This window comes from Sinohyriopsis cumingii, unplaced genomic scaffold, assembly GCF_028554795.1.
Source record: "Sinohyriopsis cumingii isolate HCF-2022 unplaced genomic scaffold, ASM2855479v2 utg001517l, whole genome shotgun sequence".
In the NCBI taxonomy this organism is placed as follows: Eukaryota; Metazoa; Mollusca; class Bivalvia; order Unionida; family Unionidae; genus Sinohyriopsis; species Sinohyriopsis cumingii.
Genome location: NW_028316009.1, coordinates 568777 through 595048, shown reverse-complemented (window position 1 = coordinate 595048; position 26272 = coordinate 568777). Strand labels below are relative to the sequence as shown.

The following is a 26272-nucleotide window of genomic DNA, read 5'->3' as shown; positions in this document are numbered from 1 at the left end:
AATTTGAGGTTGCAGTGCATCAACCTCTTTTGCTATGAACCACTGCAAATCGACTTGTCAGGTCAAAGGAATACTACTTTTTGTTTCCTCTGTTTTATTAAATTTGAAATCTTTGTGCCACTGATTGGCCAGCTACGCTTCGCCGTACTCCGAGTCTAGAAGCTTTGGATTGTTGAAAGTGCTGCTGATACAGAAGTAACTGGTGATGCAGATGATCTCTACAATGAGACTTATGATGAAGCTTCACTGCTTTTGATAAGGACAACAAGCTTGCTGTATTAACGAAGTTGTTCCTGTTATTTGAAGATATTGTTTCTCTCTCTCTCTCTCTCTCTCTCTCTCTCTCTCTCTCTCTCTCTCTCTCTCTCTCTACTGCAGAGAAGTTCTGTGAAAATAAAACTTGATTTTCGTCGAATCCAGTAAGCATGTTTCCATTTATTTCTCTTTCTTTCTTTCTTTCTCTCACAAATATGCTGGATCGCTGTTACTCAAAGATATTTCACACGTTCGTTGTGAGATGGCTCTTTGAAAGTTGTTTGTTGTAGGGTTTAATGCCATTTTTCAGCACAAGATAGGCTATGCATGGCAGGCAATATAAATGGTGGAGGAAGAACCCGGGAGAAGAAAAATGAACGGAAAGAACTCCCGACCCATGATAACATACTGGCAAGCTTTCTCTGATAACCACATGGGCCAAATCCGAAACTCAAACACACGCAGACAGGTGAGATGGCCGCGATCCGTAATGGTGGGCTATTTAGACCACCCGGGGTACCCACCCCTTGAAAGAGCAGTGTAAGAAATAATAACATTATCGATTGGCACGTGCTAATCAGAGACATCCAGACTAATTTTGTCATAAGCTTGAGATTATTGGTTATTTTTAATTGAATTATCAGGGGTTAGCGCGAACGCAGACCCCCACACTAATAAATAACGACCCCGAGTCACCCACATTTGGGGTGATCGCAGGTTTCAGCCCAACCGAAGTGCAATGGAAAGGCCTCATCCTGGGGAAACCGCCTAGCTGATCACGGTACTCCCTGGTCCAGGTAAGTATGATTTCTTGACGTTTACTGACGTTTATCAACTGACATTTGTGTCTGGAGTAGGAAGTGTGCCTCTAAGTAATGAAAATAAATTAAAACGATTCAGGGCCATGGTACTGCTGATGTCTTAGTATTCCGAATAACTTTATAGTTTATGTTTCAACATTACAAAAGTAACTGAAATGTCTTCAAATAGTCCTTTATTTGCAATTTCAGTTTCTTTTACGGTGGATATATGCTATATAGGCTTGCTCGGACGGCAGGGGATAGTTTCGTATATTGGCCCCTGGCAAATTTCTTAACTTGAGGCAACGGTGCGTATTTTTCAGCTATTATGGTTTTTTAATTAAATATATGGATACATTTTTCAATTCCGCGTTTCGGGCTTGTCTTGTTCTTGAAACTGATATCAGCCATTGACCTCCCATAGTTACTTCACAGCAAGTTGACAGTGAAATAGCAATAGTCGTCTAGCAAGAACTATGGTCAATCACATCCAGCTGTTTAGTACACAATGCTTTCCCGAACTGTTACGTAGGGAAAGGGATTGTGTGTTTACTGGCAAGATCGCTTGGTGTCATAAATGAAAAATGCAGGTATAAATTTGAGGTTGCAGTGCATCAACCTCTTTTGCTATGAACCACTGCAAATCGACTTGTCAGGTCAAAGGAATACTACTATTTGTTTCCTCTGTTTTATTAAATTTGAAATCTTTGTGCCACTGATTGGCCAGCTACGCTTCGCCGTACTCCGAGTCTAGAAGCTTTGGATTGTTGAAAGTGCTGCTGATACAGAAGTAACTGGTGATGCAGATGATCTCTACAATGAGACTTATGATGAAGCTTCACTGCTTTTGATAAGGACAACAAGCTTGCTGTATTAACGAAGTTGTTCCTGTTATTTGAAGATATTGTTTCTCTCTCTCTCTCTCTCTCTCTCTCTCTCTCTCTCTACTGCAGAGAAGTTCTGTGAAAATAAAACTTGATTTTCGTCGAATCCAGTAAGCATGTTTCCATTTATTTCTCTTTCTTTCTTTCTTTCTCTCACAAATATGCTGGATCGCTGTTACTCAAAGATATTTCACACGTTCGTTGTGAGATGGCTCTTTGAAAGTTGTTTGTTGTAGGGTTTAATGCCATTTTTCAGCACAAGATAGGCTATGCATGGCAGGCAATATAAATGGTGGAGGAAGAACCCGGGAGAAGAAAAATGAACGGAAAGAACTCCCGACCCATGATAACATACTGGCAAGCTTTCTCTGATAACCACATGGGCCAAATCCGAAACTCAAACACACGCAGACAGGTAAGATGGCCGCGATCCGTAATGGTGGGCTATTTAGACCACCCGGGGTACCCACCCCTTGAAAGAGCAGTGTAAGAAATAATAACATTATCGATTGGCACGTGCTAATCAGAGACATCCAGACTAATTTTGTCCTAAGCTTGAGATTATTGGTTATTTTTAATTGAATTATCAGGGGTTAGCGCGAACGCAGACCCCCACACTAATAAATAGCGACCCTGAGTCACCCACATTTGGGGTGATCGCAGGTTTCAGCCCAACCGAAGTGCAATGGAAAGGCCTCATCCTGGGGAAATCGCCTAGCTGATCACGGTACTCCCTGGTCCAGGTAAGTATGATTTCTTGACGTTTACTGACGTTTATCAACTGACATTTGTGTCTGGAGTAGGAAGTGTGCCTCTAAGTAATGAAAATAAATTAAAACGATTCAGGGCCATGGTACTGCTGATGTCTTAGTATTCCGAATAACTTTATAGCTTATGTTTCAACATTACAAAAGTAACTGAAATGTCTTCAAATAGTCCTTTATTTGCAATTTCAGTTTCTTTTACGGTGGATATATGCTATATAGGTTTGCTCGGACGGCAGGGGATAGTTTCGTATATTGGCCCCTGGCAAATTTCTTAACTTGAGGCAACGGTACGTATTTTTCAGCTATTATGGTTTTTTAATTAAATATATGGATACATTTTTCAATTCCGCGTTTCGGGCTTGTCTTGTTCTTGAAACTGATATCAGCCATTGACCTCCCATAGTTACTTCACAGCAAGTTGACAGTGAAATAGCAATAGGCGTCTAGCAAGAACTATGGTCAATCACATCCAGCTGTTTAGTACACAATGCTTTCCCGAACTGTTACGTAAGGAAAGGGATTGTGTTTGCACTGGCAAGATCGCTTGGTGTCATAAATGAAAAATGCAGGTATAAATTTGAGGTTGCAGTGCATCAACCTCTTTTGCTATGAACCACTGCAAATCGACTTGTCAGGTCAAAGGAATACTACTTTTTGTTTCCTCTGTTTTATTAAATTTGAAATCTTTGTGCCACTGATTGGCCAGCTACGCTTCGCCGTACTCCGAGTCTAGAAGCTTTGGATTGTTGAAAGTGCTGCTGATACAGAAGTAACTGGGGATGCAGATGATCTCTACAATGAGACTTATGATGAAGCTTCACTGCTTTTGATAAGGACAACAAGCTTGCTGTATTAACGAAGTTGTTCCTGTTATTTGAAGATATTGTTTCTCTCTCTCTCTCTCTCTCTCTACTGCAGAGAAGTTCTGTGAAAATAAAACTTGATTTTCGTCGAATCCAGTAAGGATGTTTCCATTTATTTCTCTTTCTTTCTTTCTTTCTCTCACAAATATGCTGGATCGGTGTTACTCAAAGATATTTCACACGTTCGTTGTGAGATGGCTCTTTGAAAGTTGTTTGTTGTAGGGTTTAATGCCATTTTTCAGCACAAGATAGGCTATGCATGGCAGGCAATATAAATGGTGGAGGAAGAACCCGGGAGAAGAAAAATGAACGGAAAGAACTCCCGACCCATGATAACATACTGGCAAGCTTTCTCTGATAACCACATGGGCCAAATCCGAAACTCAAACACACGCAGACAGGTGAGATGGCCGCGATCCGTAATGGTGGGCTATTTAGACCACCCGGGGTACCCACCCCTTGAAAGAGCAGTGTAAGAAATAATAACATTATCGATTGGCACGTGCTAATCAGAGACATCCAGACTAATTTTGTCCTAAGCTTGAGATTATTGGTTATTTTTAATTGAGTTATCAGGGGTTAGCGCGAACGCAGACCCCCACACTAATAAATAGCGACCCCGAGTCACCCACATTTGGGGAGATCGCAGGTTTCAGCCCAACCGAAGTGCAATGGAAAGGCCTCATCCTGGGGAAACCTTTTTTTTTTTTCCTAAAATCTTTATTCAATATTTACATGTTAAAATGTACAAGCGAAAACGACACTCCCATCTTCACCCCATACACGCCTTAGCACACAAACTCATAAATACACGTAGATGTGCACACTCACTGTCCATCCATGCTCTTGTATACACACAAATGTACATATATTGTAAAGCGCATAGCTCACAAGCGACAAAGTTATACATAATATGATTGTATGCAATTTCTATTGTAAATTTGTAACATCTAGTTTGCGAAACGTATAATAATCTCATACAGAAGTTTAAATATTGCAAATTATAAAATTCTAATATTAGAGAAACTGTATTCTTAAAAATGCAAAGTGTATTTAAGGTGATGCAAGTACTATACCTCATGTAAATTTGATAGACCAGTGAAGTGCTGTAAAAGTTCGTGCAATAAAACAGAGAATGTTAGCACGTGCTGCTTGAGATATTCTTAAATTAACGTGTAGGCCGGCAGACGTGGATTAAAACATGGTGACTGTGTAGTGAGAGCTAAGGAGAAATCGTAAAATTATATATAATTGGATTTATCCAAAAGGGAAGGAATGTAGTATTATTCTAGACTTATGTCTATTACTAATTCAAAATTGAAGAGAGAACAGAATAATCCAGCTAAACACCATTTATCTATAAAATGAACCAAGTTAAGCCTGGAAAAGTCAGTTCTGATTCTGCATTTTAATCGGGAGAGAAAGAAGGATAACAAGGTGTTACTGGTTACCACTTCTTTATAATAATATGCTCGTATACGTTTAATCCATATAGCATATTTATATTCAGCGCATAATAAAAGGCACAAGTCCTCGAATTCAGGTTCCGGGAACGAGGCCCCATTCGGGATAAGACCGAATTTAAGGAAAGTATAAAAGGTATTGAAGGAGTTTCTGGAAAGTTTTTTTAACCATTTGATAATGAGCTGTTGTAAGGGGAGTATTAATTTGCATTCGAAAAATAAATGATCAGTCGTTTCAATGTCACCGCAAAAAGCGCATAACTTAGATTTGGAAATCTTCTTTAAGAACATGTTGTAGTTAACGGGCAAAATATCATGTATTGTTTTGAAACACACATCTCTAGTGATGGGGTCTAAAATTTTATTATGCAAATTTTTCCAAATGTTTCCGAAATTTAAATCGTATAATTTGGTTATTTTAGGTTCAAGAACATAGCTTTGTAATTGTCGTTGGTAGAAATATTTTGTGGGGACTAGACCAAATTTGAGACTAGGATTATTTTCATGAAATGTTTTGAAAATGGTCATGCACTTTTGATAGAATTTAGGAACATATAGCGTATGAGTAAATTTATTAAGCGCCAAATTAGGGTTGAAAGACCTTAGTTGTAAACCGATCCAATACCTTGCAAAATCTTTCCATTTGGCTGAATATTCATCGTCGAGTAATTTTTGTATATGCTGTATACGTATTGCTTGGATTTTACATCTCAAATGGGTGATGTTTAAACCTCCGTCGTAAAGGGGATTGATGCATACAGCTCTAGCGAGAGGTTCGAATTTAGAATTCCACAAAAATGTGAAGATATTCCTATTTATTAAAATTTCATAATGTTTAGGTAGATCAGTCACGGTTGCAGTATACCAAATTTTGCTATAAGCTAAAAGATTAATAACATGGGATTTAGAAATGAGAGGTAAATTTCTACGTTTCCATAGTAATAGTGTATTCGTAAGTTTAGTAACATTTTTGTTCCAGTGATCATCATGACTTAAATCGTTGCCAAAATGAAACCCTACAATTTTTTGTTTGTCGATCCAGGAAATGCCAAAGGGGTGATCACTGCGGTTCCGCCATTTACCCATGAACATACCGTTTGATTTGCTATAATTTACCTTAGCACCGGAAGCGCGATCGTACATGCGAGACCAAAATAAATACCGTTCGATCGATTTGTCCGTGCAACAGAAGCCTGTACTATCGTCCGCGAAAAGGGAGATCTTACAGGCTTCTGTTGCACCTGGCACCTTAACACCTATAATTTCTGGGTCGTTTCGAATTTTGATTGCAAAAGGCTCGTACACTATTACATATAAAAGGGGGGAAAGACTGCAACCTTGACGGACTCCTCTTGAGATTAAAAAGGGGTCCGAAATAAAATTATTGACTATAACTGATGAACTAATATCAGTGTAGAAAATTGAAATCCATTTAATAAAGTCAGGATCAAACCCGAAAGATTCTAATGTTTTTAACATAAATTGATAATTTACCCTATCAAATGCCTTTTCTTGATCTAAGGAAATAAATGCACATGATAATTCTTTTTGTTCGATGTAGTCACAGATGTTTCGTATAAGGTGACCATTATCAAAAATAGATCGACCTTTAACTCCACATGTTTGATCCATGTGTATTATTTTGGACATGACATTTCCAAGTCGATTAGCAATAACTTTGGATAGAATTTTATAGTCTAAATTTAATAGGGAGATAGGTCTCCAATTTTTCATATTATTTGAATTTTCAGGATCCTTACATAATAACGTAATATAAGATAGTTTTTGTGAATCAGACAAAGTGTTTGATTCAAAGATCAAATTATATAAACGGACTAATGTGTCGCCTAAACATTCAAAAAACGTGACATAAAACTCTTTTGTGAGACCATCGGGTCCAGGTGATTTATTTGGCTCCATCATATTTAAAGATTTCCAAATTTCTACTTTAGTAATTGGTCCGGTAAGGAATTGGTTATCTTCAGCCTTTAACTGAGGTAATCCAGTTAGAAATTCTTTAAATAATTCTTCATCAATCAATTCTGTGGTAAAAAGATTTGAATAAAACTTTTTAAAACAGTTTAAGATATCAACACTTGAGTTATGAGTCACATTATTATACTCAATTTCAGTGATAGTTTTCTGGGAACCCTTTTTATTTTCTAATTGAAAAAAGAATTGGCTCGGTCTTTCGTTATTATCTAAAATTTTCGCTTTGCTCCTAATGACTGATCCTATATATTTTTCATTTTGTAATTCCTTGATAGACATTCGGAGTTCTTGTATTTGAAAGAGAAGTTCTTCATTATTGGTTAAATCATATTTCTGTCTTAGATATTGGTAGTCTTTCTTCAATGATTTAATTGCAGAGTTTTTAATTTTCGAAAGTTGTTTGGAATATCGAATGATTTCTTCTTTAAGTTTGAGTTTTAGCTCATCCCAATATTCTAGGGTGATGTTATGATATCTTAGTTCTCTCTTAATTAGGTCCGTAATGAGAGTTTTTAATGTGTTATGGTTTAAGTGCGAGTTATTGCATTTCCAGTAACCGGTACCATATGATATTGATGAGTTACATGCTATACTTAAAGTTACTGCATCGTGGTCGGACTGAGCGAAGTTAACGATTGTCGAATTAATGATGAAATTTGCTATGTTTTTAGAAACATACAGTCGATCAAGTCTGCTTGCTAACAGTGGTAATGAGGGGTCTAGTGTGTTTCGATACCATGTGTACAATTTTGCCGAGGGGTTCAGTTTGCGAAATGTGTCAATTAGTTTAAAGTTGGATATAAGCGATTTCAATGTTTGGACGGACTTTTCGCTGTAATTGGTTAGATTACCTACTCGGTCAAGGTTGGAGTTAGTGACACAATTGAAATCTCCAGCAAGAATGAGATTATGTTGTCCCGTTAAATATGTGAACAATGAAGTAAAAAATTCACTTTTCTCCGAATCAGGGATGGGGGCATATATATTTATGGCACGATATGGTATATCATTAAATTGAAAGTCAGCACATATTATTCTACCGTCAAAATCCGTTTCATATTTTAAAAAACGTATGTTAGGATTAAAATTAATGATAGCAACTCCAGATGAAAGATTCGAGCCAAAACTCCATATGGCATAATAACATTGCAATTTATCTTGAATTTTTGAAGTAAGGGTTCTTTTCTCCACGTGGGTTTCTTGTAGGAATACAAGGTCGATGTGATGCGAAGATACCAAGTTTCTAATCTCGTATAGTTTTTGATCCGTGTTGGTTCGAAGGCCATTGACATTTAATGTAAGGATATTAATTTTACTCATGGGTTGCTTGTTATTGGTATGACAAGTCCAGAATAGGTTCAAAATCGTTAATGTATGTGGGACTCTAGGTGTATCAAGTGAATCAATCTGAACTCGAGACGGGTAGAGTCCGTTGTATAAGGTAATACTATTGGAAACCAGAAATGACTTGCTGAACGATAACATAATAAGGGAGGAAATGTAATTAAGGGATAAAATATGGTTGAAGAAAATAGATAAAAATCTACAAATGTTGTATGTGCTATGAAATAGATAAGGATGATATGAAGGATATTGTACATTTGAAGAGAATGAAAAAATATGATTAAGTAAAAGAACAAACCTGTAATAGAACGTATAACCAGGGAAAGTCCTGAAATATTTAGTCCGTTATGCTTATTCATTGTCCATTTTACTGTCCTTGTATATGCCCGGTCCATTTGATTATATTCATTGTCCGTGAGCGTTCCGATTTCTTTATTACACAGTTACTGTAGTGTAATCCAAATTAAGAATTTTGCACATCCATACTTGAATCCTCCTCAAGACGAGACTTTTTTGATCTTTTAGACGTGACTACCTGCCACGTACACGAATCTAGGTCAAACAATTCTCTTTTTTCTTGTGGTCTGGGTTGATTCGAGTCATCTTCATCATTGTCATCCGGTACTGTTGCTTTCTCTTGTGTTTGGGTCGCTACTTCCTCTTCCGCCCCGTGGGAGGCGTCCAAGGGGGTGGGGGTGGTGGGGTGATCAATTGGTTTGCTGTTTGTCGACGCAGGGGCTGCTGGTGTTAAAGGTTCGTGTGTCGTTGCTTGGGTTGATGTGCTTGGTGCAGGTGGTTGTTGGGCAACGTGTCCTTTATTATTCACTGCTGAAGCATAGCTAGCACCTTTCTCTGGGCAGTCTTTTCGGAGGTGCCCCGACTGACGACATCTCAGGCAAAGTGGGGGGCGGCCCTTCATTGTTATAAGCATACCACACATGCCAAGCGACACGATGTGGGGAATATTCCTGCAATCGAATTCTGTGGTCCGGAGTTTCACTATCCTTGTACCGTTTTCAATCATTGTGTCCTTGTTTATAATTGTCTTGTCTCTGCTTATGTCAAGGATCTCCCCATAATCCTTTAGAACTTCCTTGATAACAATATCATTGACAAACAGGGGCAGCCAGTGTATTCTGAGGTCAATTATTAGGTTAGCAATATATTTAATGCCGTCACCGGTCACGCCTTTTGCCTTCTCTTGGGACTTGAGCACAGCATTCCATGGGGCATTTTCCCCTTCTCTATATAAACCTTCGATGTCAGAAATAGTAACACCCGCAGCTTCAAGTTTGCGAAGCGCTTCCTCCCGAGAAATTCGTCCTTCCACTCGTAGTGTACGAAGATACACATCCGAATTCACATACCTTGAGATGTTGATTTCAACACGGCGATACATATTCCAAAGCGGTAAACTTTGAACTTTCACTTCAAAAGAATTCTTTGATCTACTTTGTCTTGGCCGGATATCCTGGGGAAACCGCCTAGCTGATCACGGTACTCCCTGGTCCAGGTAAGTATGATTTCTTGACGTTTACTGACGTTTATCAACTGACATTTGTGTCTGGAGTAGGAAGTGTGCCTCTAAGTAATGAAAATAAATTAAAACGATTCAGGGCCATGGTACTGCTGATGTCTTAGTATTCCGAATAACTTTATAGCTTATGTTTCAACATTACAAAAGTAACTGAAATGTCTTCAAATAGTCCTTTATTTGCAATTTCAGTTTCTTTTACGGTGGATATATGCTATATAGGTTTGCTCGGACGGCAGGGGATAGTTTCGTATATTGGCCCCTGGCAAATTTCTTAACTTGAGGCAACGGTACGTATTTTTCAGCTATTATGGTTTTTTAATTAAATATATGGATACATTTTTCAATTCCGCGTTTCGGGCTTGTCTTGTTCTTGAAACTGATATCAGCCATTGACCTCCCATAGTTACTTCACAGCAAGTTGACAGTGAAATAGCAATAGTCGTCTAGCAAGAACTATGGTCAATCACATCCAGCTGTTTAGTACACAATGCTTTCCCGAACTGTTACGTAGGGAAAGGGATTGTGTTTGCACTGGCAAGATCGCTTGGTGTCATAAATGAAAAATGCAGGTATAAATTTGAGGTTGCAGTGCATCAACCTCTTTTGCTATGAACCACTGCAAATCGACTTGTCAGGTCAAAGGAATACTACTATTTGTTTCCTCTGTTTTATTAAATTTGAAATCTTTGTGCCACTGATTGGCCAGCTACGCTTCGCCGTACTCCGAGTCTAGAAGCTTTGGATTGTTGAAAGTGCTGCTGATACAGAAGTAACTGGTGATGCAGATGATCTCTACAATGAGACTTATGATGAAGCTGTCACTGCTTTTGATAAGGACAACAAGCTTGCTGTATTAACGAAGTTGTTCCTGTTATTTGAAGATATTGTTTCTCTCTCTCTCTCTCTCTCTCTCTCTCTCTCTCTCTACTGCAGAGAAGTTCTGTGAAAATAAAACTTGATTTTCGTCGAATCCAGTAAGCATGTTTCCATTTATTTCTCTTTCTTTCTTTCTTTCTCTCACAAATATGCTGGATCGCTGTTACTCAAAGATATTTCACACGTTCGTTGTGAGATGGCTCTTTGAAAGTTGTTTGTTGTAGGGTTTAATGCCATTTTTCAGCACAAGATAGGCTATGCATGGCAGGCAATATAAATGGTGGAGGAAGAACCCGGGAGAAGAAAAATGAACGGAAAGAACTCCCGACCCATGATAACATACTGGCAAGCTTTCTCTGATAACCACATGGGCCAAATCCGAAACTCAAACACACGCAGACAGGTGAGATGGCCGCGATCCGTAATGGTGGGCTATTTAGACCACCCGGGGTACCCACCCCTTGAAAGAGCAGTGTAAGAAATAATAACATTATCGATTGGCACGTGCTAATCAGAGACATCCAGACTAATTTTCTCCTAAGCTTGAGATTATTGGTTATTTTTAATTGAATTATCAGGGGTTAGCGCGAACGCAGACCCCCACACTAATAAATAGCGACCCCGAGTCACCCACATTTGGTGTGATCGCAGGTTTCAGCCCAATCGAAGTGCAATGGAAAGGCCTCATCCTGGGGAAACCGCCTAGCTGATCACGGTACTCCCTGGTCCAGGTAAGTATGATTTCTTGACGTTTACTGAAGTTTATCAACTGACATTTGTGTCTGGAGTAGGAAGTGTGCCTCTAAGTAATGAAAATAAATTAAAACGATTCAGGGCCATGGTACTGCTGATGTCTTAGTATTCCGAATAACTTTATAGCTTATGTTTCAACATTACAAAAGTAACTGAAATGTCTTCAAATAGTCCTTTATTTGCAATTTCAGTTTCTTTTACGGTGGATATATGCTATATAGGTTTGCTCGGACGGCAGGGGATAGTTTCGTATATTGGCCCCTGGCAAATTTCTTAACTTGAGGCAACGGTGCGTATTTTTCAGCTATTATGGTTTTTTAATTAAATATATGGATACATTTTTCAATTCCGCGTTTCGGGCTTGTCTTGTTCTTGAAACTGATATCAGCCATTGACCTCCCATAGTTACTTCACAGCAAGTTGACAGTGAAATAGCAATAGTCGTCTAGCAAGAACTATGGTCAATCACATCCAGCTGTTTAGTACACAATGCTTTCCCGAACTGTTACGTAAGGAAAGGGATTGTGTTTGCACTGGCAAGATCGCTTGGTGTCATAAATGAAAAATGCAGGTATAAATTTGAGGTTGCAGTGCATCAACCTCTTTTGCTATGAACCACTGCAAATCGACTTGTCAGGTCAAAGGAATACTACTATTTATTTCCTCTGTTTTATTAAATTTGAAATATTTGTGCCACTGATTGGCCAGCTACGCTTCGCCGTACTCCGAGTCTAGAAGCTTTGGATTGTTGAAAGTGCTGCTGATACAGAAGTAACTGATGATGCAGATGATCTCTACAATGAGACTTATGATGAAGCTGTCACTGCTTTTGATAAGGACAACAAGCTTGCTGTATTAACGAAGTTGTTCCTGTTATTTGAAGATATTGTTTCTCTCTCTCTCTCTCTCTCTCTCTCTCTCTCTCTCTCTCTCTCTCTCTCTCTCTACTGCAGAGAAGTTCTGTGAAAATAAAACTTGATTTTCGTCGAATCCAGTAAGCATGTTTCCATTTATTTCTCTTTCTTTCTTTCTTTCTCTCACAAATATGCTGGATCGCTGTTACTCAAAGATATTTCACACGTTCGTTGTGAGATGGCTCTTTGAAAGTTGTTTGTTGTAGGGTTTAATGCCATTTTTCAGCACAAGATAGGCTATGCATGGCAGGCAATATAAATGGTGGAGGAAGAACCCGGGAGAAGAAAAATGAACGGAAAGAACTCCCGACCCATGATAACATACTGGCAAGCTTTCTCTGATAACCACATGGGCCAAATCCGAAACTCAAACACACGCAGACAGGTGAGATGGCCGCGATCCGTAATGGTGGGCTATTTAGACCACCCGGGGTACCCACCCCTTGAAAGAGCAGTGTAAGAAATAATAACATTATCGATTGGCACGTGCTAATCAGAGACATCCAGACTAATTTTGTCCTAAGCTTGAGATTATTGGTTATTTTTAATTGAATTATCAGGGGTTAGCGCGAACGCAGACCCCCACACTAATAAATAGCGACCCCGAGTCACCCACATTTGGGGTCATCGCAGGTTTCAGCCCAACCTAAGTGCAATGGAAAGGCCTCATCCTGGGGAAACCGCCTAGCTGATCACGGTACTCCCTGGTCCAGGTAAGTATGATTTCTTGACGTTTACTGACGTTTATCAACTGACATTTGTGTCTGGAGTAGGAAGTGTGCCTCTAAGTAATGAAAATAAATTAAAACGATTCAGGGCCATGGTACTGCTGATGTCTTAGTATTCCGAATAACTTTATAGCTTATGTTTCAACATTACAAAAGTAACTGAAATGTCTTCAAATAGTCCTTTATTTGCAATTTCAGTTTCTTTTACGGTGGATATATGCTATATAGGTTTGCTCGGACGGCAGGGGATAGTTTCGTATATTGGCCCCTGGCAAATTTCTTAACTTGAGGCAACGGTACGTATTTTTCAGCTATTATGGTTTTTTAATTAAATATATGGATACATTTTTCAATTCCGCGTTTCGGGCTTGTCTTGTTCTTGAAACTGATATCAGCCATTGACCTCCCATAGTTACTTCACAGCAAGTTGACAGTGAAATAGCAATAGTCGTCTAGCAAGAACTATGGTCAATCACATCCAGCTGTTTAGTACACAATGCTTTCCCGAACTGTTACGTAAGGAAAGGGATTGTGTTTGCACTGGCAAGATCGCTTGGTGTCATAAATGAAAAATGCAGGTATAAATTTGAGGTTGCAGTGCATCAACCTCTTTTGCTATGAACCACTGCAAATCGACTTGTCAGGTCAAAGGAATACTACTTTTTGTTTCCTCTGTTTTATTAAATTTGAAATCTTTGTGCCACTGATTGGCCAGCTACGCTTCGCCGTACTCCGAGTCTAGAAGCTTTGGATTGTTGAAAGTGCTGCTGATACAGAAGTAACTGGGGATGCAGATGATCTCTACAATGAGACTTATGATGAAGCTTCACTGCTTTTGATAAGGACAACAAGCTTGCTGTATTAACGAAGTTGTTCCTGTTATTTGAAGATATTGTTTCTCTCTCTCTCTCTCTCTCTCTCTCTCTCTCTACTGCAGAGAAGTTCTGTGAAAATAAAACTTGATTTTCGTCGAATCCAGTAAGCATGTTTCCATTTATTTCTCTTTCTTTCTTTCTTTCTCTCACAAATATGCTGGATCGCTGTTACTCAAAGATATTTCACACGTTCGTTGTGAGATGGCTCTTTGAAAGTTGTTTGTTGTAGGGTTTAATGCCATTTTTCAGCACAAGATAGGCTATGCATGGCAGGCAATATAAATGGTGGAGGAAGAACCCGGGAGAAGAAAAATGAACGGAAAGAACTCCCGACCCATGATAACATACTGGCAAGCTTTCTCTGATAACCACATGGGCCAAATCCGAAACTCAAACACACGCAGACAGGTGAGATGGCCGCGATCCGTAATGGTGGGCTATTTAGACCACCCGGGGTACCCACCCCTTGAAAGAGCAGTGTAAGAAATAATAACATTATCGATTGGCACGTGCTAATCAGAGACATCCAGACTAATTTTGTCCTAAGCTTGAGATTATTGGTTATTTTTAATTGAATTATCAGGGGTTAGCGCGAACGCAGACCCCCACACTAATAAATAACGACCCCGAGTCACCCACATTTGGGGTGATCGCAGGTTTCAGCCCAACCGAAGTACAATGGAAAGGCCTCATCCTGGGGAAACCGCCTAGCTGATCACGGTACTCCCTGGTCCAGGTAAGTATGATTTCTTGACGTTTACTGACGTTTATCAACTGACATTTGTGTCTGGAGTAGGAAGTGTGCCTCTAAGTAATGAAAATAAATTAAAACGATTCAGGGCCATGGTACTGCTGATGTCTTAGTATTCCGAATAACTTTATAGCTTATGTTTCAACATTACAAAAGTAACTGAAATGTCTTCAAATAGTCCTTTATTTGCAATTTCAGTTTCTTTTACGGTGGATATATGCTATATAGGTTTGCTCGGACGGCAGGGGATAGTTTCGTATATTGGCCCCTGGCAAATTTCTTAACTTGAGGCAACGGTGCGTATTTTTCAGCTATTATGGTTTTTTAATTAAATATATGGATACATTTTTCAATTCCGCGTTTCGGGCTTGTCTTGTTCTTGAAACTGATATCAGCCATTGACCTCCCATAGTTACTTCACAGCAAGTTGACAGTGAAATAGCAATAGTCGTCTAGCAAGAACTATGGTCAATCACATCCAGCTGTTTAGTACACAATGCTTTCCCGAACTGTTACGTAAGGAAAGGGATTGTGTTTGCACTGGCAAGATCGCTTGGTGTCATAAATGAAAAATGCAGGTATAAATTTGAGGTTGCAGTGCATCAACCTCTTTTGCTATGAACCACTGCAAATCGACTTGTCAGGTCAAAGGAATACTACTTTTTGTTTCCTCTGTTTTATTAAATTTGAAATCTTTGTGCCACTGATTGGCCAGCTACGCTTCGCCGTACTCCGAGTCTAGAAGCTTTGGATTGTTGAAAGTGCTGCTGATACAGAAGTAACTGGTGATGCAGATGATCTCTACAATGAGACTTATGATGAAGCTTCACTGCTTTTGATAAGGACAACAAGCTTGCTGTATTAACGAAGTTGTTCCTGTTATTTGAAGATATTGTTTCTCTCTCTCTCTCTCTCTCTCTCTCTCTCTCTCTCTCTCTCTCTCTCTCTCTCTCTACTGCAGAGAAGTTCTGTGAAAATAAAACTTGATTTTCGTCGAATCCAGTAAGCATGTTTCCATTTATTTCTCTTTCTTTCTTTCTTTCTCTCACAAATATGCTGGATCGCTGTTACTCAAAGATATTTCACACGTTCGTTGTGAGATGGCTCTTTGAAAGTTGTTTGTTGTAGGGTTTAATGCCATTTTTCAGCACAAGATAGGCTATGCATGGCAGGCAATATAAATGGTGGAGGAAGAACCCGGGAGAAGAAAAATGAACGGAAAGAACTCCCGACCCATGATAACATACTGGCAAGCTTTCTCTGATAACCACATGGGCCAAATCCGAAACTCAAACACACGCAGACAGGTGAGATGGCCGCGATCCGTAATGGTGGGCTATTTAGACCACCCGGGGTACCCACCCCTTGAAAGAGCAGTGTAAGAAATAATAACATTATCGATTGGCACGTGCTAATCAGAGACATCCAGACTAATTTTGTCATAAGCTTGAGATTATTGGTTATTTTTAATTGAATTATCAGGGGTTAGCGCGAACGCAGACCCCCACACTAATAAATAACGACCCCGAGTCACCCACATTTGGGGTGATCGCAGGTTTCAGCCCAACCGAAGTGCAATGGAAAGGCCTCATCCTGGGGAAACCGCCTAGCTGATCACGGTACTCCCTGGTCCAGGTAAGTATGATTTCTTGACGTTTACTGACGTTTATCAACTGACATTTGTGTCTGGAGTAGGAAGTGTGCCTCTAAGTAATGAAAATAAATTAAAACGATTCAGGGCCATGGTACTGCTGATGTCTTAGTATTCCGAATAACTTTATAGTTTATGTTTCAACATTACAAAAGTAACTGAAATGTCTTCAAATAGTCCTTTATTTGCAATTTCAGTTTCTTTTACGGTGGATATATGCTATATAGGCTTGCTCGGACGGCAGGGGATAGTTTCGTATATTGGCCCCTGGCAAATTTCTTAACTTGAGGCAACGGTGCGTATTTTTCAGCTATTATGGTTTTTTAATTAAATATATGGATACATTTTTCAATTCCGCGTTTCGGGCTTGTCTTGTTCTTGAAACTGATATCAGCCATTGACCTCCCATAGTTACTTCACAGCAAGTTGACAGTGAAATAGCAATAGTCGTCTAGCAAGAACTATGGTCAATCACATCCAGCTGTTTAGTACACAATGCTTTCCCGAACTGTTACGTAGGGAAAGGGATTGTGTGTTTACTGGCAAGATCGCTTGGTGTCATAAATGAAAAATGCAGGTATAAATTTGAGGTTGCAGTGCATCAACCTCTTTTGCTATGAACCACTGCAAATCGACTTGTCAGGTCAAAGGAATACTACTATTTGTTTCCTCTGTTTTATTAAATTTGAAATCTTTGTGCCACTGATTGGCCAGCTACGCTTCGCCGTACTCCGAGTCTAGAAGCTTTGGATTGTTGAAAGTGCTGCTGATACAGAAGTAACTGGTGATGCAGATGATCTCTACAATGAGACTTATGATGAAGCTTCACTGCTTTTGATAAGGACAACAAGCTTGCTGTATTAACGAAGTTGTTCCTGTTATTTGAAGATATTGTTTCTCTCTCTCTCTCTCTCTCTCTCTCTCTCTCTACTGCAGAGAAGTTCTGTGAAAATAAAACTTGATTTTCGTCGAATCCAGTAAGCATGTTTCCATTTATTTCTCTTTCTTTCTTTCTTTCTCTCACAAATATGCTGGATCGCTGTTACTCAAAGATATTTCACACGTTCGTTGTGAGATGGCTCTTTGAAAGTTGTTTGTTGTAGGGTTTAATGCCATTTTTCAGCACAAGATAGGCTATGCATGGCAGGCAATATAAATGGTGGAGGAAGAACCCGGGAGAAGAAAAATGAACGGAAAGAACTCCCGACCCATGATAACATACTGGCAAGCTTTCTCTGATAACCACATGGGCCAAATCCGAAACTCAAACACACGCAGACAGGTAAGATGGCCGCGATCCGTAATGGTGGGCTATTTAGACCACCCGGGGTACCCACCCCTTGAAAGAGCAGTGTAAGAAATAATAACATTATCGATTGGCACGTGCTAATCAGAGACATCCAGACTAATTTTGTCCTAAGCTTGAGATTATTGGTTATTTTTAATTGAATTATCAGGGGTTAGCGCGAACGCAGACCCCCACACTAATAAATAGCGACCCTGAGTCACCCACATTTGGGGTGATCGCAGGTTTCAGCCCAACCGAAGTGCAATGGAAAGGCCTCATCCTGGGGAAATCGCCTAGCTGATCACGGTACTCCCTGGTCCAGGTAAGTATGATTTCTTGACGTTTACTGACGTTTATCAACTGACATTTGTGTCTGGAGTAGGAAGTGTGCCTCTAAGTAATGAAAATAAATTAAAACGATTCAGGGCCATGGTACTGCTGATGTCTTAGTATTCCGAATAACTTTATAGCTTATGTTTCAACATTACAAAAGTAACTGAAATGTCTTCAAATAGTCCTTTATTTGCAATTTCAGTTTCTTTTACGGTGGATATATGCTATATAGGTTTGCTCGGACGGCAGGGGATAGTTTCGTATATTGGCCCCTGGCAAATTTCTTAACTTGAGGCAACGGTACGTATTTTTCAGCTATTATGGTTTTTTAATTAAATATATGGATACATTTTTCAATTCCGCGTTTCGGGCTTGTCTTGTTCTTGAAACTGATATCAGCCATTGACCTCCCATAGTTACTTCACAGCAAGTTGACAGTGAAATAGCAATAGGCGTCTAGCAAGAACTATGGTCAATCACATCCAGCTGTTTAGTACACAATGCTTTCCCGAACTGTTACGTAAGGAAAGGGATTGTGTTTGCACTGGCAAGATCGCTTGGTGTCATAAATGAAAAATGCAGGTATAAATTTGAGGTTGCAGTGCATCAACCTCTTTTGCTATGAACCACTGCAAATCGACTTGTCAGGTCAAAGGAATACTACTTTTTGTTTCCTCTGTTTTATTAAATTTGAAATCTTTGTGCCACTGATTGGCCAGCTACGCTTCGCCGTACTCCGAGTCTAGAAGCTTTGGATTGTTGAAAGTGCTGCTGATACAGAAGTAACTGGGGATGCAGATGATCTCTACAATGAGACTTATGATGAAGCTTCACTGCTTTTGATAAGGACAACAAGCTTGCTGTATTAACGAAGTTGTTCCTGTTATTTGAAGATATTGTTTCTCTCTCTCTCTCTCTCTCTCTACTGCAGAGAAGTTCTGTGAAAATAAAACTTGATTTTCGTCGAATCCAGTAAGGATGTTTCCATTTATTTCTCTTTCTTTCTTTCTTTCTCTCACAAATATGCTGGATCGGTGTTACTCAAAGATATTTCACACGTTCGTTGTGAGATGGCTCTTTGAAAGTTGTTTGTTGTAGGGTTTAATGCCATTTTTCAGCACAAGATAGGCTATGCATGGCAGGCAATATAAATGGTGGAGGAAGAACCCGGGAGAAGAAAAATGAACGGAAAGAACTCCCGACCCATGATAACATACTGGCAAGCTTTCTCTGATAACCACATGGGCCAAATCCGAAACTCAAACACACGCAGACAGGTGAGATGGCCGCGATCCGTAATGGTGGGCTATTTAGACCACCCGGGGTACCCACCCCTTGAAAGAGCAGTGTAAGAAATAATAACATTATCGATTGGCACGTGCTAATCAGAGACATCCAGACTAATTTTGTCCTAAGCTTGAGATTATTGGTTATTTTTAATTGAGTTATCAGGGGTTAGCGCGAACGCAGACCCCCACACTAATAAATAGCGACCCCGAGTCACCCACATTTGGGGAGATCGCAGGTTTCAGCCCAACCGAAGTGCAATGGAAAGGCCTCATCCTGGGGAAACCTTTTTTTTTTTTCCTAAAATCTTTATTCAATATTTACATGTTAAAATGTACAAGCGAAAACGACACTCCCATCTTCACCCCATACACGCCTTAGCACACAAACTCATAAATACACGTAGATGTGCACACTCACTGTCCATCCATGCTCTTGTATACACACAAATGTACATATATTGTAAAGCGCATAGCTCACAAGCGACAAAGTTATACATAATATGATTGTATGCAATTTCTATTGTAAATTTGTAACATCTAGTTTGCGAAACGTATAATAATCTCATACAGAAGTTTAAATATTGCAAATTATAAAATTCTAATATTAGAGAAACTGTATTCTTAAAAATGCAAAGTGTATTTAAGGTGATGCAAGTACTATACCTCATGTAAATTTGATAGACCAGTGAAGTGCTGTAAAAGTTCGTGCAATAAAACAGAGAATGTTAGCACGTGCTGCTTGAGATATTCTTAAATTAACGTGTAGGCCGGCAGACGTGGATTAAAACATGGTGACTGTGTAGTGAGAGCTAAGGAGAAATCGTAAAATTATATATAATTGGATTTATCCAAAAGGGAAGGAATGTAGTATTATTCTAGACTTATGTCTATTACTAATTCAAAATTGAAGAGAGAACAGAATAATCCAGCTAAACACCATTTATCTATAAAATGAACCAAGTTAAGCCTGGAAAAGTCAGTTCTGATTCTGCATTTTAATCGGGAGAGAAAGAAGGATAACAAGGTGTTACTGGTTACCACTTCTTTATAATAATATGCTCGTATACGTTTAATCCATATAGCATATTTATATTCAGCGCATAATAAAAGGCACAAGTCCTCGAATTCAGGTTCCGGGAACGAGGCCCCATTCGGGATAAGACCGAATTTAAGGAAAGTATAAAAGGTATTGAAGGAGTTTCTGGAAAGTTTTTTTAACCATTTGATAATGAGCTGTTGTAAGGGGAGTATTAATTTGCATTCGAAAAATAAATGATCAGTCGTTTCAATGTCACCGCAAAAAGCGCATAACTTAGATTTGGAAATCTTCTTTAAGAACATGTTGTAGTTAACGGGCAAAATATCATGTATTGTTTTGAAACACACATCTCTAGTGATGGGGTCTAAAATTTTATTATGCAAATTTTTCCAAATGTTTCCGAAATTTAAATCGTATAATTTGGTTATTTTAGGTTCAAGAACATAGCTTTGTAATTGTCGTTGGTAGAAATATTTTGTGGGGACTAGACCAAATTTGAGACTAGGATTATTTTCATGAAATGTTTTGAAAATGGTCATGCACTTTTGATAGAATTTAGGAACATATAGCGTATGAGTAAATTTATTAAGCGCCAAATTAGGGTTGAAAGACCTTAGTTGTAAACCGATCCAATACCTTGCAAAATCTTTCCATTTGGCTGAATATTCATCGTCGAGTAATTTTTGTATATGCTGTATACGTATTGCTTGGATTTTACATCTCAAATGGGTGATGTTTAAACCTCCGTCGTAAAGGGGATTGATGCATACAGCTCTAGCGAGAGGTTCGAATTTAGAATTCCACAAAAATGTGAAGATATTCCTATTTATTAAAATTTCATAATGTTTAGGTAGATCAGTCACGGTTGCAGTATACCAAATTTTGCTATAAGCTAAAAGATTAATAACATGGGATTTAGAAATGAGAGGTAAATTTCTACGTTTCCATAGTAATAGTGTATTCGTAAGTTTAGTAACATTTTTGTTCCAGTGATCATCATGACTTAAATCGTTGCCAAAATGAAACCCTACAATTTTTTGTTTGTCGATCCAGGAAATGCCAAAGGGGTGATCACTGCGGTTCCGCCATTTACCCATGAACATACCGTTTGATTTGCTATAATTTACCTTAGCACCGGAAGCGCGATCGTACATGCGAGACCAAAATAAATACCGTTCGATCGATTTGTCCGTGCAACAGAAGCCTGTACTATCGTCCGCGAAAAGGGAGATCTTACAGGCTTCTGTTGCACCTGGCACCTTAACACCTATAATTTCTGGGTCGTTTCGAATTTTGATTGCAAAAGGCTCGTACACTATTACATATAAAAGGGGGGAAAGACTGCAACCTTGACGGACTCCTCTTGAGATTAAAAAGGGGTCCGAAATAAAATTATTGACTATAACTGATGAACTAATATCAGTGTAGAAAATTGAAATCCATTTAATAAAGTCAGGATCAAACCCGAAAGATTCTAATGTTTTTAACATAAATTGATAATTTACCCTATCAAATGCCTTTTCTTGATCTAAGGAAATAAATGCACATGATAATTCTTTTTGTTCGATGTAGTCACAGATGTTTCGTATAAGGTGACCATTATCAAAAATAGATCGACCTTTAACTCCACATGTTTGATCCATGTGTATTATTTTGGACATGACATTTCCAAGTCGATTAGCAATAACTTTGGATAGAATTTTATAGTCTAAATTTAATAGGGAGATAGGTCTCCAATTTTTCATATTATTTGAATTTTCAGGATCCTTACATAATAACGTAATATAAGATAGTTTTTGTGAATCAGACAAAGTGTTTGATTCAAAGATCAAATTATATAAACGGACTAATGTGTCGCCTAAACATTCAAAAAACGTGACATAAAACTCTTTTGTGAGACCATCGGGTCCAGGTGATTTATTTGGCTCCATCATATTTAAAGATTTCCAAATTTCTACTTTAGTAATTGGTCCGGTAAGGAATTGGTTATCTTCAGCCTTTAACTGAGGTAATCCAGTTAGAAATTCTTTAAATAATTCTTCATCAATCAATTCTGTGGTAAAAAGATTTGAATAAAACTTTTTAAAACAGTTTAAGATATCAACACTTGAGTTATGAGTCACATTATTATACTCAATTTCAGTGATAGTTTTCTGGGAACCCTTTTTATTTTCTAATTGAAAAAAGAATTGGCTCGGTCTTTCGTTATTATCTAAAATTTTCGCTTTGCTCCTAATGACTGATCCTATATATTTTTCATTTTGTAATTCCTTGATAGACATTCGGAGTTCTTGTATTTGAAAGAGAAGTTCTTCATTATTGGTTAAATCATATTTCTGTCTTAGATATTGGTAGTCTTTCTTCAATGATTTAATTGCAGAGTTTTTAATTTTCGAAAGTTGTTTGGAATATCGAATGATTTCTTCTTTAAGTTTGAGTTTTAGCTCATCCCAATATTCTAGGGTGATGTTATGATATCTTAGTTCTCTCTTAATTAGGTCCGTAATGAGAGTTTTTAATGTGTTATGGTTTAAGTGCGAGTTATTGCATTTCCAGTAACCGGTACCATATGATATTGATGAGTTACATGCTATACTTAAAGTTACTGCATCGTGGTCGGACTGAGCGAAGTTAACGATTGTCGAATTAATGATGAAATTTGCTATGTTTTTAGAAACATACAGTCGATCAAGTCTGCTTGCTAACAGTGGTAATGAGGGGTCTAGTGTGTTTCGATACCATGTGTACAATTTTGCCGAGGGGTTCAGTTTGCGAAATGTGTCAATTAGTTTAAAGTTGGATATAAGCGATTTCAATGTTTGGACGGACTTTTCGCTGTAATTGGTTAGATTACCTACTCGGTCAAGGTTGGAGTTAGTGACACAATTGAAATCTCCAGCAAGAATGAGATTATGTTGTCCCGTTAAATATGTGAACAATGAAGTAAAAAATTCACTTTTCTCCGAATCAGGGATGGGGGCATATATATTTATGGCACGATATGGTATATCATTAAATTGAAAGTCAGCACATATTATTCTACCGTCAAAATCCGTTTCATATTTTAAAAAACGTATGTTAGGATTAAAATTAATGATAGCAACTCCAGATGAAAGATTCGAGCCAAAACTCCATATGGCATAATAACATTGCAATTTATCTTGAATTTTTGAAGTAAGGGTTCTTTTCTCCACGTGGGTTTCTTGTAGGAATACAAGGTCGATGTGATGCGAAGATACCAAGTTTCTAATCTCGTATAGTTTTTGATCCGTGTTGGTTCGAAGGCCATTGACATTTAATGTAAGGATATTAATTTTACTCATGGGTTGCTTGTTATTGGTATGACAAGTCCAGAATAGGTTCAAAATCGTTAATGTATGTGGGACTCTAGGTGTATCAAGTGAATCAATCTGAACTCGAGACGGGTAGAGTCCGTTGTATAAGGTAATACTATTGGAAACCAGAAATGACTTGCTGAACGATAACATAATAAGGGAGGAAATGTAATTAAGGGATAAAATATGGTTGAAGAAAATAGATAAAAATCTACAAATGTTGTATGTGCTATGAAATAGATAAGGATGATATGAAGGATATTGTACATTTGAAGAGAATGAAAAAATATGATTAAGTAAAAGAACAAACCTGTAATAGAACGTATAACCAGGGAAAGTCCTGAAATATTTAGTCCGTTATGCTTATTCATTGTCCATTTTACTGTCCTTGTATATGCCCGGTCCATTTGATTATATTCATTGTCCGTGAGCGTTCCGATTTCTTTATTACACAGTTACTGTAGTGTAATCCAAATTAAGAATTTTGCACATCCATACTTGAATCCTCCTCAAGACGAGACTTTTTTGATCTTTTAGACGTGACTACCTGCCACGTACACGAATCTAGGTCAAACAATTCTCTTTTTTCTTGTGGTCTGGGTTGATTCGAGTCATCTTCATCATTGTCATCCGGTACTGTTGCTTTCTCTTGTGTTTGGGTCGCTACTTCCTCTTCCGCCCCGTGGGAGGCGTCCAAGGGGGTGGGGGTGGTGGGGTGATCAATTGGTTTGCTGTTTGTCGACGCAGGGGCTGCTGGTGTTAAAGGTTCGTGTGTCGTTGCTTGGGTTGATGTGCTTGGTGCAGGTGGTTGTTGGGCAACGTGTCCTTTATTATTCACTGCTGAAGCATAGCTAGCACCTTTCTCTGGGCAGTCTTTTCGGAGGTGCCCCGACTGACGACATCTCAGGCAAAGTGGGGGGCGGCCCTTCATTGTTATAAGCATACCACACATGCCAAGCGACACGATGTGGGGAATATTCCTGCAATCGAATTCTGTGGTCCGGAGTTTCACTATCCTTGTACCGTTTTCAATCATTGTGTCCTTGTTTATAATTGTCTTGTCTCTGCTTATGTCAAGGATCTCCCCATAATCCTTTAGAACTTCCTTGATAACAATATCATTGACAAACAGGGGCAGCCAGTGTATTCTGAGGTCAATTATTAGGTTAGCAATATATTTAATGCCGTCACCGGTCACGCCTTTTGCCTTCTCTTGGGACTTGAGCACAGCATTCCATGGGGCATTTTCCCCTTCTCTATATAAACCTTCGATGTCAGAAATAGTAACACCCGCAGCTTCAAGTTTGCGAAGCGCTTCCTCCCGAGAAATTCGTCCTTCCACTCGTAGTGTACGAAGATACACATCCGAATTCACATACCTTGAGATGTTGATTTCAACACGGCGATACATATTCCAAAGCGGTAAACTTTGAACTTTCACTTCAAAAGAATTCTTTGATCTACTTTGTCTTGGCCGGATATCCTGGGGAAACCGCCTAGCTGATCACGGTACTCCCTGGTCCAGGTAAGTATGATTTCTTGACGTTTACTGACGTTTATCAACTGACATTTGTGTCTGGAGTAGGAAGTGTGCCTCTAAGTAATGAAAATAAATTAAAACGATTCAGGGCCATGGTACTGCTGATGTCTTAGTATTCCGAATAACTTTATAGCTTATGTTTCAACATTACAAAAGTAACTGAAATGTCTTCAAATAGTCCTTTATTTGCAATTTCAGTTTCTTTTACGGTGGATATATGCTATATAGGTTTGCTCGGACGGCAGGGGATAGTTTCGTATATTGGCCCCTGGCAAATTTCTTAACTTGAGGCAACGGTACGTATTTTTCAGCTATTATGGTTTTTTAATTAAATATATGGATACATTTTTCAATTCCGCGTTTCGGGCTTGTCTTGTTCTTGAAACTGATATCAGCCATTGACCTCCCATAGTTACTTCACAGCAAGTTGACAGTGAAATAGCAATAGTCGTCTAGCAAGAACTATGGTCAATCACATCCAGCTGTTTAGTACACAATGCTTTCCCGAACTGTTACGTAGGGAAAGGGATTGTGTTTGCACTGGCAAGATCGCTTGGTGTCATAAATGAAAAATGCAGGTATAAATTTGAGGTTGCAGTGCATCAACCTCTTTTGCTATGAACCACTGCAAATCGACTTGTCAGGTCAAAGGAATACTACTATTTGTTTCCTCTGTTTTATTAAATTTGAAATCTTTGTGCCACTGATTGGCCAGCTACGCTTCGCCGTACTCCGAGTCTAGAAGCTTTGGATTGTTGAAAGTGCTGCTGATACAGAAGTAACTGGTGATGCAGATGATCTCTACAATGAGACTTATGATGAAGCTGTCACTGCTTTTGATAAGGACAACAAGCTTGCTGTATTAACGAAGTTGTTCCTGTTATTTGAAGATATTGTTTCTCTCTCTCTCTCTCTCTCTCTCTCTCTCTCTCTCTACTGCAGAGAAGTTCTGTGAAAATAAAACTTGATTTTCGTCGAATCCAGTAAGCATGTTT

General features: G+C 38.7%; 7 non-coding genes and 2 pseudogenes across 7 annotated transcripts; all 9 read right to left on the bottom strand.

Annotated features, from left to right (window-relative positions):
* Positions 1 to 896: 896 nt before the first annotated feature.
* Positions 897 to 1060, bottom strand: LOC149772201 (U1 spliceosomal RNA). Its single transcript, XR_016417776.1, has one exon. It is a non-coding gene; the product is annotated as a U1 spliceosomal RNA (small nuclear RNA).
* Positions 1061 to 2526: 1466 nt separating this feature from the next.
* Positions 2527 to 2690, bottom strand: LOC149772200 (U1 spliceosomal RNA). Its single transcript, XR_016417971.1, has one exon. It is a non-coding gene; the product is annotated as a U1 spliceosomal RNA (small nuclear RNA).
* A 1452-nt stretch (positions 2691 to 4142) lies between these two features.
* LOC149772199 (U1 spliceosomal RNA) lies at positions 4143 to 4293 on the bottom strand (annotated as a pseudogene).
* A 7063-nt stretch (positions 4294 to 11356) lies between these two features.
* Positions 11357 to 11520, bottom strand: LOC149772198 (U1 spliceosomal RNA). Its single transcript, XR_016417974.1, has one exon. It is a non-coding gene; the product is annotated as a U1 spliceosomal RNA (small nuclear RNA).
* Positions 11521 to 13005: 1485 nt separating this feature from the next.
* On the bottom strand, positions 13006 to 13169 carry LOC149772197 (U1 spliceosomal RNA). The gene has a single exon (XR_016417931.1). It is a non-coding gene; the product is annotated as a U1 spliceosomal RNA (small nuclear RNA).
* A 1462-nt stretch (positions 13170 to 14631) lies between these two features.
* On the bottom strand, positions 14632 to 14795 carry LOC149772196 (U1 spliceosomal RNA). The gene has a single exon (XR_016417890.1). It is a non-coding gene; the product is annotated as a U1 spliceosomal RNA (small nuclear RNA).
* Positions 14796 to 16281: 1486 nt separating this feature from the next.
* On the bottom strand, positions 16282 to 16445 carry LOC149772195 (U1 spliceosomal RNA). The gene has a single exon (XR_016417775.1). It is a non-coding gene; the product is annotated as a U1 spliceosomal RNA (small nuclear RNA).
* Positions 16446 to 17907: 1462 nt separating this feature from the next.
* Positions 17908 to 18071, bottom strand: LOC149772194 (U1 spliceosomal RNA). The gene has a single exon (XR_016417969.1). It is a non-coding gene; the product is annotated as a U1 spliceosomal RNA (small nuclear RNA).
* Positions 18072 to 19523: 1452 nt separating this feature from the next.
* On the bottom strand, positions 19524 to 19674 carry LOC149772193 (U1 spliceosomal RNA; annotated as a pseudogene).
* Positions 19675 to 26272: the final 6598 nt, after the last annotated feature.